This window comes from Sphaerodactylus townsendi, linkage group LG01 (genome assembly GCF_021028975.2).
Source record: "Sphaerodactylus townsendi isolate TG3544 linkage group LG01, MPM_Stown_v2.3, whole genome shotgun sequence".
Lineage (NCBI taxonomy): Eukaryota > Metazoa > Chordata > Lepidosauria > Squamata > Sphaerodactylidae > Sphaerodactylus > Sphaerodactylus townsendi.
In genome coordinates, this window is record NC_059425.1 from 7,024,092 (window position 1) to 7,042,407 (window position 18,316).

Sequence of the window (18,316 nt, forward strand, 5' to 3'; positions counted from 1 at the left end):
TATACAATGTCATCCAAAGTATGTTTATTAAGAAATAATTGAATTAAAAGACACTTCTTGTCAGGACCAGAATGCATCATAAGGTGGGGGGGGGGCAGCATTTGAATCTTGAAAGCATGCCCCATAGTAATATAGTGGTTAAAAGCAGGTGGACTCTAATCTGGAGAACTGGGTTTGACTCCCCACTTCTCCACATCAGTGGCGGTTTCTTAACAGTTGAAGCAGATTTGTTTCCCCACTCTTAGGCCCTTTCCGCATGGGCGGTAAAGAGCGCCCCAGGGACACTAAAAACAGCATCCCTGGGGAGGGGTTCGCATGGCTGCCGCTGCTGCATCTCAGCATCGCCGGCCTTGCAACCCCCAAGCAGCACGAAGACGCTTCTTCCAAACCTCACTCCCCCAGCAAGGTTTTTCAGAAGCAGCGTCTTCCAACCGCTGCCATGCGAATGGCAGTGGCTGGAAGGCGCCATTTCCCCCGCACCATCCCTGAACGCTTACCTCATCTCCTGGCTTCAGGCTTGTCACAGAGGCCAGGGGACACGCCCCCTGGCCTGTGACTCCAGAACCGTTGCTCCAGCCTGTGGGGGCATGTCCCCTGGCCTCTGCGACGAGCAGGAAGCCAGGAGATGAGGTAAGTATTCAGTGACGGTGCAGCCTGTGTGAAGGCTGCACTGCCGCCTGCCACCCTCCCGGGACCGTCCGTGCGAATGGTCCCGGGGGTGTGTGTGTCGGCATTGTATATGCCGATGCACCCCCGCACTGTTGTGGTGCGGAAAGGGCCCAACATTCATGCTGGTGACTCTGATCTAGTTCTTCAGATCTTTCTCAGCCCCACCTACCTCAAAGGTGTCTGTTGTGGGGAAACGAAGGAAAAGGAGTTAGTAAACCCCTTTAAATCTCCTTACAGGAGAGAAAGGGGGGTATAAATCCAAACTCCTCCTCCTCCTCTTCTTCTTCTTCTGCTGCTGGGTGACCTTGAGCTAGTCACAGTTCTTCAGAACTCTCTTAGCCCCACTCAGTGGTGGGATTCAGCCGGTTCACACCACTTCGGCAGAACTGGTTGTTAAAATGGTTCTTGTAAACAACTAGTTGTTAAATTATTTGAATCCCACCACCGGAGCCTGGTTTCTTCATTGGGCTTTTTCTCCACCTTTTGCAATCGATTATCAGGACTGTACTGTCATCATACACCAGTGATGGCGAACCTTTTCAAGACAGAGTGCCCAAATTGCAACCCAAAACCCACTTATTTATTGCAAAGTGCCAACACGGCAATTTAACCTGAATACTGAGGTTTTAGTTTAGAAAAAACAGTTGGCTCCGAGGCACGTGTTACTGAGGAGTAAGCTTAGTGAAGCAATTGTGCAATGCTTCAAATGGGTGAATCGCGATCCTAGGAGGATTTACTCAGAAGCAAGCCCCATTGCCAGCAACCGAGCTTACTCCCAGGTAAAGGATCATGCCTAGGCCAGCCTAGATATGTGTGTGGGGGGGAGGGTGATTTTCCACCCCCCTCCCACATGATGAACTCTGTGTGCGAGTGCCCACAGAGAGGGCTCTGAGTGCCACCTCTGGCACCCGTGCCATAGGTTCGCCACCACTGTCCTATCGTCTGCTGCCAACAGAAACAACGACTTCTCCTCTCATTGACTGCCTGTCAAACACTTAATACTTTCAAATACTTAATTTTGTTTCTAGAAATCAAAAGAAGGACACTTTCCTGAAACAAGGAACTTGACCATATTTCTAAAACATGTTTTGAAAACAGCCCAACGGGGAGAATGATCCCGTTTTCTACCTTCGCTAACCAGCCACACAGGAAACAACAGGACTTGATGATTTTTGGACCTAATGGGATTTCTAACGGAAAAGCGGACCCAATTGGTAACCCCCTCTCGGCACACACAAATAATTAGTAACCCACTCTCGGGAACTGGTGAGAACCTGCTGGATCCCACCTCTGGGTGTGTGTACATGTGAGGGGCAAGGAAAGCGGGGCAGACCCTGTGGTGGATTTCCTATTCTGCTGCCCCATAAAGTTGTTGACCTCAAAGTAGGGTCTAGATACCACTTGGAATTACAACTGATTTCCAGACTACAGTTTCCCTGAAGAAAAATGGCTGATTAGGAGGTGTTATTTTGGCCCAGAGGGATCCCCTGTCCTCCCAAAACCCCACCCTCCCCCCCAGGTCGGCCCTCCATGGCCCCCCGCGACCACCCCATTTTTAGATAACAGGATTTGTTCTTATCTGCCCCCTTTTGAAGACGGAGGGCTAGCCATGTTAGCGGTTCAGCAAAAGTGGATGTTTTCATCATATTTTCGCATAGATTTAAATTTTAAATTTATAAATAATTATAGTTGTTGTATTTATGATGCATATATTATTGCTGGAAATGGCCCCCAGTCCAAGAAAAGAGGGGTGGTATAGAAGAAGAAGAAAAGTTTGGATTTATATCCCCCCTTTCTCTCCTGTAGGAGACTCAAAGGGGCTTACACACTCCTTTCCCTTCCCCCCTCACAACAAACACCCTGTGAGGTAGGTGGGGCTGAGAGAGCTCGGAAGAACTGTGACTAGCCCAAGGTCACCCAGCTGGCATGTGTGGGCTAGTCACAGGCTAATCTGAATTCCCCAGACTCCACAGCTCAGGTGGCAGAGCTGGGAATCAAACCCGGTTCCTCCAGATTAGAAACACGAGCTCTTAACCTCCTATGCCACTGCTGCTCCTGACACCTTGTTAGGCAGGTGAGAGAGTTCTGAGAGAACTGTGACTGGCCCAAGGTTACCCAGCAGGAATGTGTGGGAGTGTACAGGCTAATCTGAATTCCCCAGATAAGCCTCCACAGCTCAGGCGGCAGAGCGCGGAATCAAACCCGGTTCCTCCAGATTAGATACACAAGCTCTTAACCTCCTACGCCACTGCTGCTCCTGCTGTATAGATATTTAATATCTGCATTGCTGTATAGATATTTAATAAAATAAAAATATATTTTTTTACAAATCTCCAGGAATTTACAAGCCCGGATTTGACCACCCTACTATTCTGGGAGAATCCTAAAGCAGGAGGAGTCTCCTCAGCAGTTAGTTTCACAATTGCAGTGAAATACCACAAAAATGCCGCCGTAAACCAGGGAGAAAGTTTATGGAAGCAGCACGGGAGTTCCACAGCATCCAAGAGCCAACTGGAGCCCTCAGACGGAGAGAAAGACTTCCCCTGGGCCTCCTCACGTCACTCAAACCTAACCCAAAAATCCTATGAAAGGAAATAATATGGTTTGCCTAGTTATTTGACCAGGGCCTCAGGAATTTCGTAGTCTTGGCTTGCCTGGGACAGAGGCTCCGTTAGAATCATAGAGTCAGAAGAGACCACCAGAGCCACTAAGTCCAACCTCTTGCAATATAGGAACACACAAAGGACTTCTGACATATGTTCATCTAGCCCCTGTTTAAAAAACCTCCAAAGAAAGAGACTCCTCAACTCTCAGAGGCAGTGAATTCCACTGTCAAACAGCCCTGACGGTCAGGAACTTCTTCCTAATGTTTAGGTGGAATCTCTTTTCCTGCCCCTGAAATCCATTACTCCGTGTCCTAGTCTCTGAGGCAGCAGAAAAGAAGCTTGCTCCCTCTTCGACATGGCATCCCTTCAAATATTTAAACATACTGTGTTTCCCCGAAAATAAGACAGTGTCTTATATTAATTTTTGCTCCTAGAAGAAGAAGAAGAAAAAGAAGAAGAGTTTGGATTTATATCCCCCCCCCTTTCTCTCCTGCAGGAGACTCAAAGGGGCTTACAATCTCCTTGCCCTTCCCCCCCTCACAACAAACACCCTGTGAGGTAGGTGGGGCTGAGAGAGTTCCGAGAAGCTGTGACTAGCCCAAGGTCACCCAGCTGGCGTGTGTGGGAGTGTACAGGCTAATCTGAATTCCCCAGATAAGCCTCCACAGCTCAGGCGGCAGAGCAGGGAATCAAACCCGGTTCCTCCAGATTAGATACACAAGCTCTTAACTTCCTACGCCACTGCTGCTCACCTACACCACTGCTGCTCCTAAAGATGCGCTATGTCTTATTTTCAGGGGATGTCTTATTTTTCTGTATTCTGGTCATCGGGCATGCTTCCAAACAAAAACTTTGCTACGTCTTACTTTCGGGGGATGCCTTATATTTCGGACTTCAGCAAAACCTCTACTATGTCTTATTTTCAGGGGATGTCTTATATTTGGAAAAACAGAGTAGTTATGTTTACTCTTTAGGAACCAGTTGCCAATTTTTTGGCATTTGGTGCAAGCTCAGAGACACCTTTAATATGAATAGGTGAAAAAGTGGAGAGGGGGGAGATAGGCGAAAACAGTGAGACTGTAAGATTGCCCAAATGTTAAATTTAGAAATTTCCCCTCCCCCAGCCAGATAAGCATTGGGTAATGTGACCAGATGGTCACCTTTGTGAACCCGGGACGGGGGTAGGCGGCTGCACTGCCTTCTGGGGCGCTGCCATTTCCTGCCCTGTGACAAAAATTGGGACAATGGAAATAACCCGCGGGACGCGGGACAAATTGTGTGAAGGCGGGACTGTCCCGCCAAAAGCGGGACGTCTGGTCAGCCTAGCATTGGGCCAAAGAGCATGTGTTCAAATGAATGCCAACGTTGAGACAGTGCCTTCCCTGTCGTGGCCCCAACACTCTGGGAACTCTCTCCCCGGAGAGATTTGTGTGTCCCCTTCTCTGTTGCCCTATTTTGCCAGTGGGTAAGGACTTTTCTTTTGTTAGTTTCATTTCAGTGATCCCTTCCCTTCCCACCCAATTTTTAAATGGTTGGCATTACTTGCTTGTGTGTATTTGAGCCCTGGCTTCGAGCGTTTTAACGGGTTTTATTTTACGATTTTCATTATGTTTTTGCGATGTCTATTATGTGCCTTTTAATCAGTTTGCGGCTGCCTTCGGGGCCCTTATGAAGGCAGGGAGGTGTGTGTGTGGGGTTTTTTTTTGTATAATAAATGAATTAAAACAAACACACGCAGAAACACACACATTCAAACCGATTCCACGCCCAAAACGAACAGCCGAGGCTGAACCCTCCGGACTGGGGATTTGGTCTGGAGTTATTGTACTTGCTTTGCTCCACGCAATCATTAACAGACATTAATTAACACGGCTTACTGCTCCGCCAGCGTACTGTTTTTGCAAACAACATGTTCCAGGACGGGATGGGCTTCCTTTACAGCCCATTACGCCTTTGCTTTACAAACCTTTCTTCCCACTTCGGCTCTGCCAGTGGGCTGAATCATAGAATCACAGAATTATAGAGCTGGAAGGGACCTCAAAGGCCATCCAGTCCAACTCCTGCCACACTGGAGCACACAATGGTTACTCATTGGCAAAGGAGGGCCACTCTGTACATGCTCGGTTATACCCTGGCAGCTCTCCCCCTCCTACTTGTCTCAAGATCTGAAACTAAATCAGATGAGCTAGTCCAAGCTCTTCCATGGGCTAGAAGAGAAGAAGAAAAGTCTGGATTTATACCTCACCTTTCTCTCCTGTAAGGAGGCTCAAGGTGGCTTACAAGCTCCTTTCCCTTCCTCGCCCCCACAACAGACATCTTGTGAGGTCGGTGGGGCTGAGAGAGTTCCGAAGAACTGGGACTAGCCCAAGGTCACCCAGCAGGGATGTAGGGGTTCAGAAACACATCTGGTTCACCAGATAAGCCTCTGCCACTCAGGTGGAGGAGTGGGGAATCAAACCCGGTTCTCCAGATTAGAATCCACCTCCTCTTAATTGCGACACCACACTGGTGTGTGGATTTATTGGCTAGTTGGGGTGCACGTGAAATGGCATTTCGCACATGTCCAGTCTGCTCTTTTCTCTCTCTCTCTTTATAATCTGCCTCCTTGTTGGATTTCCAGCAGTGAATTTCTTAGGTCACAGAACTGCCCCCCCCCTTTTTTTGGCATGTGTTACTCTGTAAAACATTTTTCTTGCACCCTTCTTGCCAGAAATTTAAGGATGTGTTCTCCCTCCAGTTTGGCTTGGCAATTCCAATCGGCATGGTTCTCCCTTCAATTTGGCTTCACAAACCAAATTTCCAGGAATTTCCCCAACCTGGCGACTCTGGGGAGAGATGGAGTGGCTGACAGAAGAAGAAGAAGAAGAAGAAGAAGAAGAAGAGGAAGAAGAGGAAGAAGAAGAAGAAGAAGAAGCCCCCCCCACCCCCCCCCCCCCCCCCCCCCCCCCCCCCCCACCCCCCCCCCCCCCCACCCCCCCCCCCCCCCACCCCCCCCCCCCCCCACCCCCCCCCCCAGAAGAAGAAGAAGAAGAAGAAGAGGAAGAAGAAGAAGAAGAAGAAGAGGAAGAAGAGGAAGAAGAAGAGGAAGAAGAGGAAGAAGAGGAGGAGGAAGAAGAGGAAGAGGAAGAAGAAAAGGGGTTGAATTTACATCCCCCCTTTCTCTCCTGTAATGAGACTCAAAGAGGCTTACAAGCTCCTTTCCCTTCCTCTCCCCACAACAGACACCTTGTGAAGTAGGTGGGGCTGAGAGAGTTCAGAGAGAACAATGACTAGCCCAAGGTCACCCAGCTGGCATGTGTTGGAGTGCTCAAGCCAATCTAGTTCACTAGATAAGCCTCCCCAGCTCAAGTGGCAGAGCGGGGGAATCAAACCCTGCTCTCCAGATTAGAGTGCACCGGCTCTTAACCACTATACCACCCTGACAGGCATGCAGTAAGTTCATGGGGTGTGGGGATTTCTACCCTAATTTGTACCCTGTCAATGCCCCATTGGCTCTCACAGGATACATTCAATATGAAGTCCCCTTCCCCAGAGTTGCTGAGCTTGCTGGCCGCCAGCAGAGTCCCTGACCTTCCACTTATCCCCCATCAACAATCCCAGCCACGTTTTTAAAAAATAGACGCTGCAGCCAAGCCCTTCCTTAAACATGGGCCCCTTCAGAAACCTCAAACCTATTCCAAAACCCACACCCCTCTGCGGAGATGTCTTGTTGTTCCTTTTCCAGCTGTTATCACACTGCACTGCGGTGAACATCCATCCAAGGTCGGGACCCCTGTTGCTATTAAATCTCCCGCATGCATCACAGGAGGAACTCTGCCCCACGCCGTTGTCACCCTCTATGATTAAGTCAACTCAGGCAGATGTGGGCCCTGTGACGTTCTCTGGGCCTCGGCAGAGATCCCACCTGGGGTGGAGAACATACTCCTAGTCCTCGAGACCCCAGGGTTTAGATGGATCCAGACCCCGTTGGATTGAACCCACTCCTGGTTCTCAGAAGTAACATAAAAAAGAAGGAAACGAAGAAGAATTTGGATTTATATCCCCCCTTTCTCTCCTGTAGAGGTAAAGTTTCCCCTTCAGTCATGTCCGACCCTGGGGTACAAGCTAATCTAGTTCACTAGATAAGCCTCCCCAGCTCAAGTGGCAGAGCGGGGGAATCAAACTCTGTTCTCCAGATTAGAGTGCACCGACTCTTAATCACTATGCAAGCAGTGGTTTCATAGGCAAGCCGTTCTTGTGGGGTAGTTTGCCATTGCTTTCCCCGGCTATTCTTTACCCCCTAGCTAGGTACTCATTTACCGACCAAGGAATGGATGGATGGCTGAGTTGACCATGAGCCAGCTGCCAGGATATCTGACCCACAGGGGGCTCGAACTCCTGACCGTCTGAGTGGCAGTGCAAGAACTTAAGCACTACCCCACGTGGCTCTTTCTCTCCTGTAAAGAGACTCAAAGGGGCTTACAATCTCCTTTCCCTTTCCTCCCCCCACAACAAACACCCTGTGAGGTGGTTGGGGGTGGGTGGGGCTGAGAGAGCTCCAAAGAACTGTGACTAGCCCAAGGTCACCCAGCTGGCATGCGTTGGAGTGAACAAGCTAATCTGGTTCCCAAGATAAGCCTCCACAGCTCAAGTGGCAGAGCGGGGAATCCAACCCGGTTCTGCAGATTAGAGTGGACCTGTTCTTAACCACCACACCATGTTGGTTCTCTAAAGAGGCAGGTGTCTTCTGAGCAGGTGCAGAATGCCCTTTACTCAAGAGTACCATCTTCAGGTTGGGAAATTCCTAAAGATGCGAGGAAGCAGACGGGGGGGGGGGGGGCATTTCAGAAGGGTATAATGCAATAGACCTCGTCCCCACCCTCCAAAGCAGCTATTTTCTCCAGGGGAACTGAGCTTTGTCATCTGGTTGTAATCCCAAGAGATCTCAATATCCCACTTAGAAGTTGACAATCCTACAACCACGACCCCGCAGCCCCTCAGCCCCCCCCCCCTATTGATTGAGGGTTATGGGACAGGGTTCCCGCATTTGAAAGCCGGTTTCCAGACAACCTTGGCCCTCGGCATTTTGGGCATTAATCATCCGAAGGCAGATTTTTGGATCCCTGGACTGCTACATGTGTGCGCCACGGACATTTCGGATGCAGTGAGATCATGTGTAAGAACCACCCCGCCTGCCTCCTCTGACCAAAGGGCAGAAGGCAATAAATCAAGATGTGTTATCAGCTGGCTTTGGAAGAGGCCAAGCGAGGAAGCTATGAAGGCTTGGATTTTTATAGCCTGCTCTTCTCAACCTTTAAGGAGTCTTAAAGCCACTTATAACAGTCTTCCCCGCTCTACAACGGACACCTTATGAGGAAGGTGGGGCTGAGAGAGTCCTGAGAGAACAGGGACTGGCTTAAGGCCACCCAGCAGGCTTCATGTGTAGGAGCGGGGAAACAAATCCAGTTCACCAGATTAGAGTTGGCGGCAACCATTACACCACGCTGACTCTGAACCTGCCCCCCGCCCCTATGTCAAGTCTCATTTCAGCTGTACATACTGAGAGCCAGCATGGTGTTTAAGAGCAGGTGCACTCTGATCAAGAGAACCAGGTTTAATTCCCTGCTCTGCCACTTGAGCTGTGGAGGCTTATCTGGGGAACTAGATTAGCTTATGCACTTCAACACATGCCACTCCTTGTGCACTCCTTGGGCTAGTCACAGTTCTTCCCAGCTCTCTAAGCCCCACCTACCTCACAGAGTATTTGTTGGGGTGGGAAGGGAAAGGAGGCTGTAAGACCCTTTGAGTCTCCTTACAGGAGATAAAGGGGGGATATAAATCAAAACTACCCCTCCTCCTCCTTCTTCTTCATGGTAAACAGACATCTCAAACCCCAGACTACTCAGGCATTATATTGCCCTGCCTCTCAGGGCTGTTGTTGAAAGAACAACTATGACGATGTCTGCGAGTTTTTAAAAACAAAATTTCAAATCCGTTATCTAAGCCATGTTTTCAACAAGTCCATTATTTTTTTTCTTAGCTTCTGACATCGGATCTATTAAGTGGAGAAAGCAACACTGATCTACCTGACAAGGCTGTCGTTAGAATGACTGGAAAATACAAATGTGAAGTGATATTACAGCTGCGAATATTTGCCATTCTCTGTCTCACTCCTGCTCTCATTCACATGCACACACAACTTCCACAGAACGGTCCCCTAATTTAAAGACGAACACCTAAGTTTATCAAGCAAGAGTCCAGCCGGCTCTTAAAGACTAACAAAATTTCCGGCAGGGTAAACTTCGTCAGTCTTTAAGGTGCTGTTACTAGTGTTCTGCCCTCGTCTACGTCTACAGACTAACATATCCTGACCTATCTACGTAAGTTTATGATGCGCCCCAGTGTCAAACATACACCCAAAACGCAAAGATTGATCCGGTTTGAGTAAGTTACACCCCCTTCTCTCCCTTCAATGCATCCTCTCCAGCTCCAAAATACTCCTTCGCCCCTCCAGCTGCCCACACCTCCCCGCCCACACACTGGCTCAATAAACAAATACCACAGCACTCGCAAAAAAAAATGCCAGACCTCCCGGCATCTGGGAGATATTTTGACCGGAAGAAGCCCCTCTCGGTAAACTTAGATAAGCCATAAACATCTGCATATTGCTGATCAGGGAAACGGCACTCTGCACATGCCTAGACGCATGCCCTTTGGTTGCAGGATGGCTCGGCACTTGGGCGGAAAAAGGGTTTGAGGGCTGAATCTCAGGGCAAAGAAATCCTGGCAGCGATTCACGAGTGGGTACCCAGAATTCCCCCTTGGCCGCCCAACCTTCGATGGATCCGCAATGTCTACAGACTAAAAGAGAACAGCCAGAGTGGTAAAAGATAGCTGCTGGATTATGTTGCTTGGAAGCAGGGTTGGGGGAGAGCTCTATATTCTTTTTGGCGAGTCGGCACAGATGAATGGAACCTCTCTGTTCCAGCACAGTGTATCTCGGGATGCCAGGTGCGAGGAACTAGTCATGGAGAAGGGGGGGAGTTTGTGCTTTCATGCCCTACTTATGCAATTCCCAAAAATCACCTGGCTGGCTACTGTTGGGAACAGGAAGATGGATTTTTCGGCCTCACTGAAAAAGACAGTTGGCATTTTTGTGTGTGGCTAAAATTAATACATGAAAATACCCATGAAAAGGGAGGAAGTAATTTCCCTTTAATGTACCCTCCTTTGGTGATCTAGGGGGCCGAACAGGAAGTGGCGATAAGGTGTCCACTATTTTGTTGGCTTGATCAATAGTACCCTGTTTCCCCTAATATAAGACATCCCCGAAAAATAAGACATAGTAGAGGTTTTGCTGAAGTGCGAAATATAAGGCATCCCCCGAAAGTAAGACATAGCAAAGTTTTTGTTTGGAAACATGCCCGACGAACAGAACACAGAAAAAATAAGACATCCCCTGAAAATAAGACATAGTGCATCTTTGGGAGCAAAATTTAATATAAGACACTGTCTTATATTCGGGGAAACACGGTAGTTCCGACCACACACACAAAACCCCTTCACACTGGAAGAGAACAATCAATAAAATCCCCCCCCCCCCACAACTTGGAAGAGCTAGGGAGAACTTCCATACACCCCCCCCCCCCAACACACGCAGACCCCAAAGCAAGAAATGATGTGTGCTAAGGGGCACCCCAAAATGTCGAGCAGGAGAAGCACCGAGAAAGCCCGGCAATAAGTCAAGGTTGAAGAAGAAGAGTTTGGATTTATATCCCCCCTTTCTCTCCTGCAGGAGACTCAAAGAGGCTGACAATCTCCTTGCCCTTCCCCCCCACAACAAACACCCTGTGAGGTAGGTGGGGCTGAGAGAGCTCCGAGAAGCTGTGACTAGCCCAAGGTCACCCAGCTGGCGTGTGTGGGAGTGCACAGGCTAGTCTGAATTCCCCAGATAAGCCTCCACAGCTCAGGCGGCAGAGCTGGGAATCAAATCCCGGTTCCTCCAGATTAGAGGGAACGGGCAGCCATATCTGCAGTTGAATTCTGGCTGGCTGAATTGGGGCGGGGGGGGGGGATTTAACGGTAGTTGGGGACCGAACTGAATGGGAAGTTTCTTGTTGGGGTGGAAAGCAAGGGATGGCCCCTGGAAAAGATGATTCCGGTGGGTAGTAAGGAGGAGGCTACAGATTTGATAGTTCTGAACTGAAACATGCTACGGCAAGAACCGGTGTCGATCCAGCCCGTCACCTTAAAAAGTTTTCCTTGTCCGTCCCAGGATTGAGGATGTCAGCTGTGGGTACCCCAAGGAGAAGAAAAGGTCTCCAGCATACGGTCAGAGATACTCCCACCAGCATTGTGAAATTCACAAGCCCTAGCTCTGGAAAAGGATTGAGGTTTGGGTGAAGACCCGATGGCAGAGGGAATTGCGGGCTTGGGGGTGGGGGGGTGGGGAGGAGAGAAAGCTTTGTTTGCGGTGAAATTTAGGGTTCCTGTCACCCCAGAGTGAAATCCTAGATGTCACAATTCTAGGGTTTGCTTGCCACCTCAGAGACGAATGAAATTTATTCCGAGAGAAGCTTTTGTGAGTCAGACTTTGCTTCATCCGATGTACGAAGTGTTCATCCGTCAGGCAGAAAAGTATTTATATCTAAAACATCTCGGTAATGTCACCCACCCAACGCCACGCCATCTTCTTGGCCTCGGAACCTCCGGATCGAAATACGTCCCCACCACGAGCGTGAATCACAAAACCTTCCACAGGACTACGTTTTGCAAGTCTAACGTGCCCCTGAACTTTCAGTTTTATAAAGGACAGAGTGTTTCTGAGCATACAAAGAGGGCTTTTATCTCCTCGGGTAAAGCCAGAGGCGTGTCTAGGAAAAATGTAGCCCAGTGCAAAATCTGAATTTTCCGTACCCCACCCTCATATGGGCGGCTACCCTCTCCCACCATGACCAAATTTTTTTGCACCAGTTCTTGAAGTCAGTGTATGGACTGGGGGGGGGGGCAGAAGAAGAAGAGGAATTGGATTCATATCCCCCCTTCCTCTCCTATAGGAGACTCAAAGGGGCTTACAAACTCCTTTCCCTTCCCCCCTCACAACAAACACCCTGGGAGGTGGGTGGGGCTGAGAGAGCTCCCAAGAACTGCGATTTGCCCAAGGTCTCCCAACTGGCATGTGTTGGGGTGCACAAGTTAATCTGGTTCACCAGATAAGCCTCCACAGCTCAAGCGGCAGAGCAGGGAATCAAACCCGGTTCCTTCAGATTAGAGTACACCTGCTCTTAACCACTATGCCACTGCTGCAGGAGGGGGGTGTGTGTGGGGTGTGGGGGGGTGATTTTCTGCTCCCTATGTGACTAAATGGCCGCAGCCCGGTGACATTTGACCCCGTATGTCCCCCTTCGCGGTATGCCCCTGGGTGAACCACTGCCAACTTCTACACATCTGGAGCGGGTAGTAGGATCAAGCCCTGCAAATTCCACCCGGGGTGTCTCTTTTTACCAAACAAAATCTGGAAGGGAAGGGGGTTAGCTGAAGGAGGTTGGACTTACTCCTAGCCTTCTTCCTGATGTCCCGGATCAGCGAGCTGTAGTTCATCTCCGAAAAAGGGCTCTCCTCCACTGTGATGTTAGTCATGTCTGGCAGCGTCACGTACAACCCTTCCACGGCAAAGTAGCACGGCCGGTCGTCCGTCTTGTTGTCCCAGTAAAGGAGAAGCGCCCGGCTGGTCCAGTTGAAGTGCTCGTGGAGGTAAACCACGAACTCGCCCAACTTGCCGTGGCTGGGACCGGTGCGCGTGGTCGAGGCGAACTCGCCCTTGTCTCCAAACCCCACTGCCTCAGCCCCGGCGGTCACTAAAGGCAGTTTCCAGTGCCTGGTGAAACGGGCCACGGGGGCCGAAGTGTAGACGCAGCCTGGGCCCATGAAGGCGTCCGGGTTGTAGCCCATCTTGAGGTCCACGGCCGATAAGGGGGCCACGGAGTCGGAGCAGACGCCGTGGTCGTCCTCGCTGGTGTTGAAGACGGACTGCACGGTGTAGTTGGGAAGGAGGTCCGGCTGGCTGTTGATCTTGTGGATGGCCAGCTGGATGGCGGGGCCGACCCGCGGCCAAGCCCACGGGTACGTCGTGTTGTGCTGCGGCAGCACCACCGCGATGGTCAAGTTGGCCCCGGCCGCCGCGCCCGCCTGGGAGACGACCACTAGTAGCCACCACATGACCTCATGACCTGCACGTGGCTGCTCTCCTGGTGGATATGCCCGTGGCCCCCTGGACCCGGGGAGCACCACGCCTCTGGTGTCTCCTCGCTGGCGCCAGGCCCTCATCCCCAAACATGTACCAGATTGGCACTGCCAACCTTGCACACTTCAAGACACCTTTACTGAGAATCCAATCACCTCCACAGCCTCTTCCCTCTTATCTTCCCCCAGGAACAACTCCGACCCTCGACTGCCCTCCACACAAAAAAACACCTTTCTAGACCCGCACGGAACTGGCAGAGAAGCGTTTCGCTTGAGCCCGACTCTGGCACACCTCGCTGCCACCCCTGGACAGCCAACTCTGCCACACCCCTCTGGAGAGCATGCTCCTAGCTCCCCAAACTGACGGAACCTCTGGAACCACCCCCCTCCCCCGAAGATTGTCCCCCTATGCCCCAAATCTGCCTTCACGTACTACCCCAATGTCCCCTCCAGCTGCCGAGTCCCTCACCCTAAATCTAACTTCCCTTCTCCCTGGCTCCTGGCAACTTTCCCAGCTCCCTGGCTGTCTGAGCTCCGCTGCCCTGTGTGGTCTCACCCCGATTCTCCAGTCTGCGCTGAGCCACCCGCTTGCCTTCTTCCCGTAGCCCAGACGGTGCCGGAATGAGCAGAGCGGTGGAGCGAAGGTTTATCTACACAGCCGGAGTTGCTTTTCCTTCCCCTCATTCAATGACAAAAAAAGCTGTTATCACCGACAAAGGCGGGTTAACTCCTTCTTGCCCAGGACTCCCCTCCTTGGGATCAGGGGGCTGGCAGCAAGATGCAGGGGTCCCACTGTACAGCCCCACAAGGAGCCCGGACACCCAGCTTGCGGAAGAAGTCCAGGCAGCCTATAAACAATTTGCCCTCCTCCAGATGTCCTCCTGTTATTAATTATTATAATTATTATCAACAGCGGCTGCTGCAAACTATTTTTAAGGCAGTCGTCACCCAGAACCTGATTCGCGAGGTCCGTTGACCAGCAATCTGTTCGTGCTTGTTTCTGAAGCAACAACGTCCAACAACGTTTTATGGTGTTTTCCATATTTTTTAAAAAAAATCAACTAAGAGTAGGCTGGGGGCTTTACTATTTTTTAACCTTGCCCTGCTGAAAAGTGGGTGAATCGAACAAAAACATCAGCAAACAAAGAAAGGGTAGGTCCCTGCCCCAAAGAGCTTTCAATCTTGCATTTTTAATGGTGGGCTGTGGGGAGAACAGCAAAAGGACACAACAGAACAGGGAAGGGAAGGAAAGGAAAGGAAGAGAAGACGGGCACTGTGGGGGGCCAGCTCTGGATTGGGAAATACCTGGATGTTTGGGGGTGGAGCCTGAGGGGGGCGGAGCTTAGAGAGGGGAGGGACTTAAATGAGGTATAATGCCATTGACTCCACCTTCCAAAGCCACCATCTTCCCCAGGTTAAATGATCTCTGTCGCCTGGATATCAGTGGTAAAGCCAGATATCCTGCCACCATCTGCGGGTCGGCAACCCCAGGCAGAGGGCAAGGGGATATTATGCGTGAATGCAGGGAGGTACACTTAGGTTTGTCGTTCTGCAGGAAAGGAGCAGCAGTGGTGTAGTGGTTAAGGGCAGGCGCACTCTAATCCGGAGAACCGGGTTTGATTCCCCACTCTGCCACTTGAGCTGTGGAGGCTTATCTGGGGAACTAGATTAGCTTGTGCACTCCAACACATGCCAGCTGGGTGACCTTGGGCTAGTCACAGTTCTTTGGAGCTCTCTCAGCGCCCCCACCCCCACCTCCCAGGGTGTTTGTTGTAAGGGGGGAAGGGAAAGGAGATTGGAAGCCCCTTTGAGTCTCCTTACAGGAGATAAAGGGGGATATGAATCCAAACCCTTCTTCTTCTTAAAATGTTAACCCAAAGCCCTTGATGGGAAAAATACATTTTGAGAACGAATGGAGGAAGAAAATGGGGGCAGGTCCGTGGTTTGTGACACTCTGTGGAATCCCGGTTAATTCCCATCCTTGAGAACCTAAAATGAGGCAGTTGGGAAAGGCAATCTGTTAGTTCTAGAAAGTGATATCAAAAGGGGTGAGTGGGATAGTTAGATGAGTTGAGTTTGAGTTGAGTTGAGTTTTGGATTTATATCCCCCCTTTCTCTCCTGCAGGAGACTCACAGGGGCTTACAATCTCCTTCCCCTTCCCCCCTCACAACAAACACCCTGTGAGGTAGGTGGGGCTGAGAGAGCTCCGAGAAGCTGTGACTAGCTCAAGGTCACCCAGCTGGCGTGTGAGGGAGTGTACAGGCTAATCTGAATTCCCCAGATAAGCCTCCACAGCTCAGGCAGCAGAGCTGGGAATCAAACCCGGTTCCTCCAGATTAGATACATGAGCTCTTAACCTCCTACGCCCCTGCTGCTCCTATAGATGTAGATGCCTGCTACTGTGGCAAAATACCCATAGGTATTTTGCATTGGTGCTGCATTTTGTTACAGTGGAATACGCCGCCTCGGAGGGTGGCCGAGTCTCCTTCTTCGGAGGTTTTTAGATAGAGGCTGGATGGCCATCTTCCAAGGGTGCTGTGATTGTATATTCCTACAGGGCAGGGGGTTGGACTGGATGCCCTTGGGGGTCTCTTCCAATTCTATGATTCTGTGATTCGTCCAACAGTTTCCTCCACCCCACAGTTTCAGAAGTTTATTCTGAAGGCAGACCTTCGCTGTTTCAACACGTCGCATTCATTTGCACAAGCAAGATCTATTTCAACCACAAGAAAAAAAGCCTACACAGATCTACCTCAAACAACTGTGTGTGATTAACCCACGGAAAACATCCCTCCCCAAACTTAAAGTAAATATTTTTGTCCGCTTGAAGAACGCACGGACATTCAGCAAATTGTCCCCAACTTCTACACGGAGCCTGTGATTCTTCCAGAATTACACCAAGGACTTCCAGTTCCAGGTAAGGAAATACCTGGAGATTTTGGGGCGGGAGCCTGAGGAAGAAGTTTGGATTTATATCCTGCTTTTCTCAACCGTAAGGAGTCTCAAGGTGGCTTACAAATTTCTCCCCACAACAGACACCTTCTGGATGATAAGGTAAGGTAGGTGAGGCTGAGAGAGTTTGGAGAAAACTATGTCTGGCCCAAGGCTTCATGTGGAGGAGTGGGGAATCAAACCTGGTTCTCCAGATTAGAGTCAACCTCCTCTTAACTATGACCCCCTGCTGGCAGGGTTTGGGTAAGGGTGGGGTTTCAATAAGGAATAATGCCAAGTGGTCTATTGTCTCCAAGTGGACTATTGTCCTGTCGCCTGGAGATAATTGGAAATCCCAAGGAGAGCTCCAGCCACCGCCTAGAAGTTGGCAACTCTAATTATAACAGATCTCCAGACAACACAGACCAGTTCCTCGCAACGAAATTTCAGCTTTGGAGGGCAGATTCTGTCCCTGCTTGGCTGCCAGCTCTCCTTGAGGAGCAGCAGCAGCATAGGAGGTTAAGAGCTCGTGTATCTAATCTGGAGGAACCGGGTTTGATTCCCAGCTCTGCCGCCTGAGCTGTGGAGGCTTATCTGGGGAATTCAGATTAGCCTGTACACTCCCACACACGCCAGCTGGGTGACCTTGGGCTAGTCACAGCTTCTCGGAGCTCTCTCAGCCCCACCTACCTCACAGGGTGTTTGTTGTGAGGGGGGAAGGGCAAGGAGATTGTAAGCCCCTTTGAGTCTCCTGCAGGAGAGAAAGGGGAGATATAAATCCAAACTCCTCCTCCTCCTCCTCTTCTTCTTCTTCTTCTCCTTCTTCTTCTTCTTCTTCTCCAGATGTTCATGGAATACAATTCCCATCAGCCCCTGCCAGCATGGCCAATTGGTCATGCTGGCAGGGGCTGATGGGAATTGTAGTCCATGAACATCTGGAGTGCCATAGATTCGCCACCACTGCTCTAACCATTATGCCACATGACACCGACTTGACAATGGCCAATTGGGCATGCTGGCAGGGGCTGATGGGAATTGTAGTCCGTGAAAATATGGAGCACCATTGGTTGGCCACCCCTAGCCTAGGTAAAACAAAATAAAGAAATAGATAAATGCCTAGTGGTTTCTGAAGGCGAAGGGAAGTTAAATTAAAATCCAATAGAAAAAAATGAACAAAAAAAATTATTATTGATGCTAAAGATTTAATTTCATTTTGCCGCTTGATGGCCAAGTGTTGAAAATGTGGGGGGTTTGGCCTAATATTCAGAAGAAACCGGGAATCTATATGAAACACCTTAAAAGTCGGTGAACTTGTCTTTGTGCACGTCTTGGACGTCAATTTAGAAATACCAGTTTTTAAAGAATTAAAAAATACTTTCCTCACTCCGCATGAAGCACGTTGGACGTCTGTGGCCGAGTCAATCCCTCTCCACCTGGCCTGCCACGTTATTGTGACATGAGAGTAAAGGCCCTAGGTATCCTTGAGGAAGAGTATGATGAAAACGAAAAAGATAGAGGAATTATTAAAGGGGGGGTGGATTATAAACAATGTTCCAGTCACATTTTCTCAAGTAGCAAGAAGAAGAAGAAGAAGAAGAAGAAGAAGAAGAAGAAGAAGAAGAAGAAGAAGAAGAAGAAGAAGAAGAAGAAGAAGAAGAAGAGTTTGGATTTATATTCCCCCTTTCTCTCCTGTAGTAGACTCACAATCTCCTTGCCCTTCCCCCCTCACAACAAACACCCTGTGAGGTTGGTGGGGCTGAGAGAGCTCCGAGAAACTGTGACGAGCCCAAGGTCACCCAGCTGGCGTGTGTGGGAGTGTACAGGCTAATGTGAATTCCCAGATAAGCCTCCACAGCTCAGGCGGCAGAGCAGGGAATCAAACCCGGTT

General features: G+C 50.0%; 1 protein-coding gene across 1 annotated transcript in view; it reads right to left on the minus strand.

Moving 5' to 3' along the window:
• ILF2 (interleukin enhancer binding factor 2) overlaps positions 1–17,980 on the minus strand; it is a 29,959-nt gene extending 11,979 nt beyond the window's left edge. The window contains exons 1-2 of the mRNA XM_048509922.1: positions 17,976–17,980; positions 388–393 (exon numbers count right to left, since the gene is read on the minus strand). The gene's annotated coding sequence lies outside the window, so the exon portion shown is untranslated. The remainder of the gene's footprint in view (positions 1–387; positions 394–17,975) is intronic.
• Between the last annotated feature and the right edge of the window lie 336 nt (positions 17,981–18,316).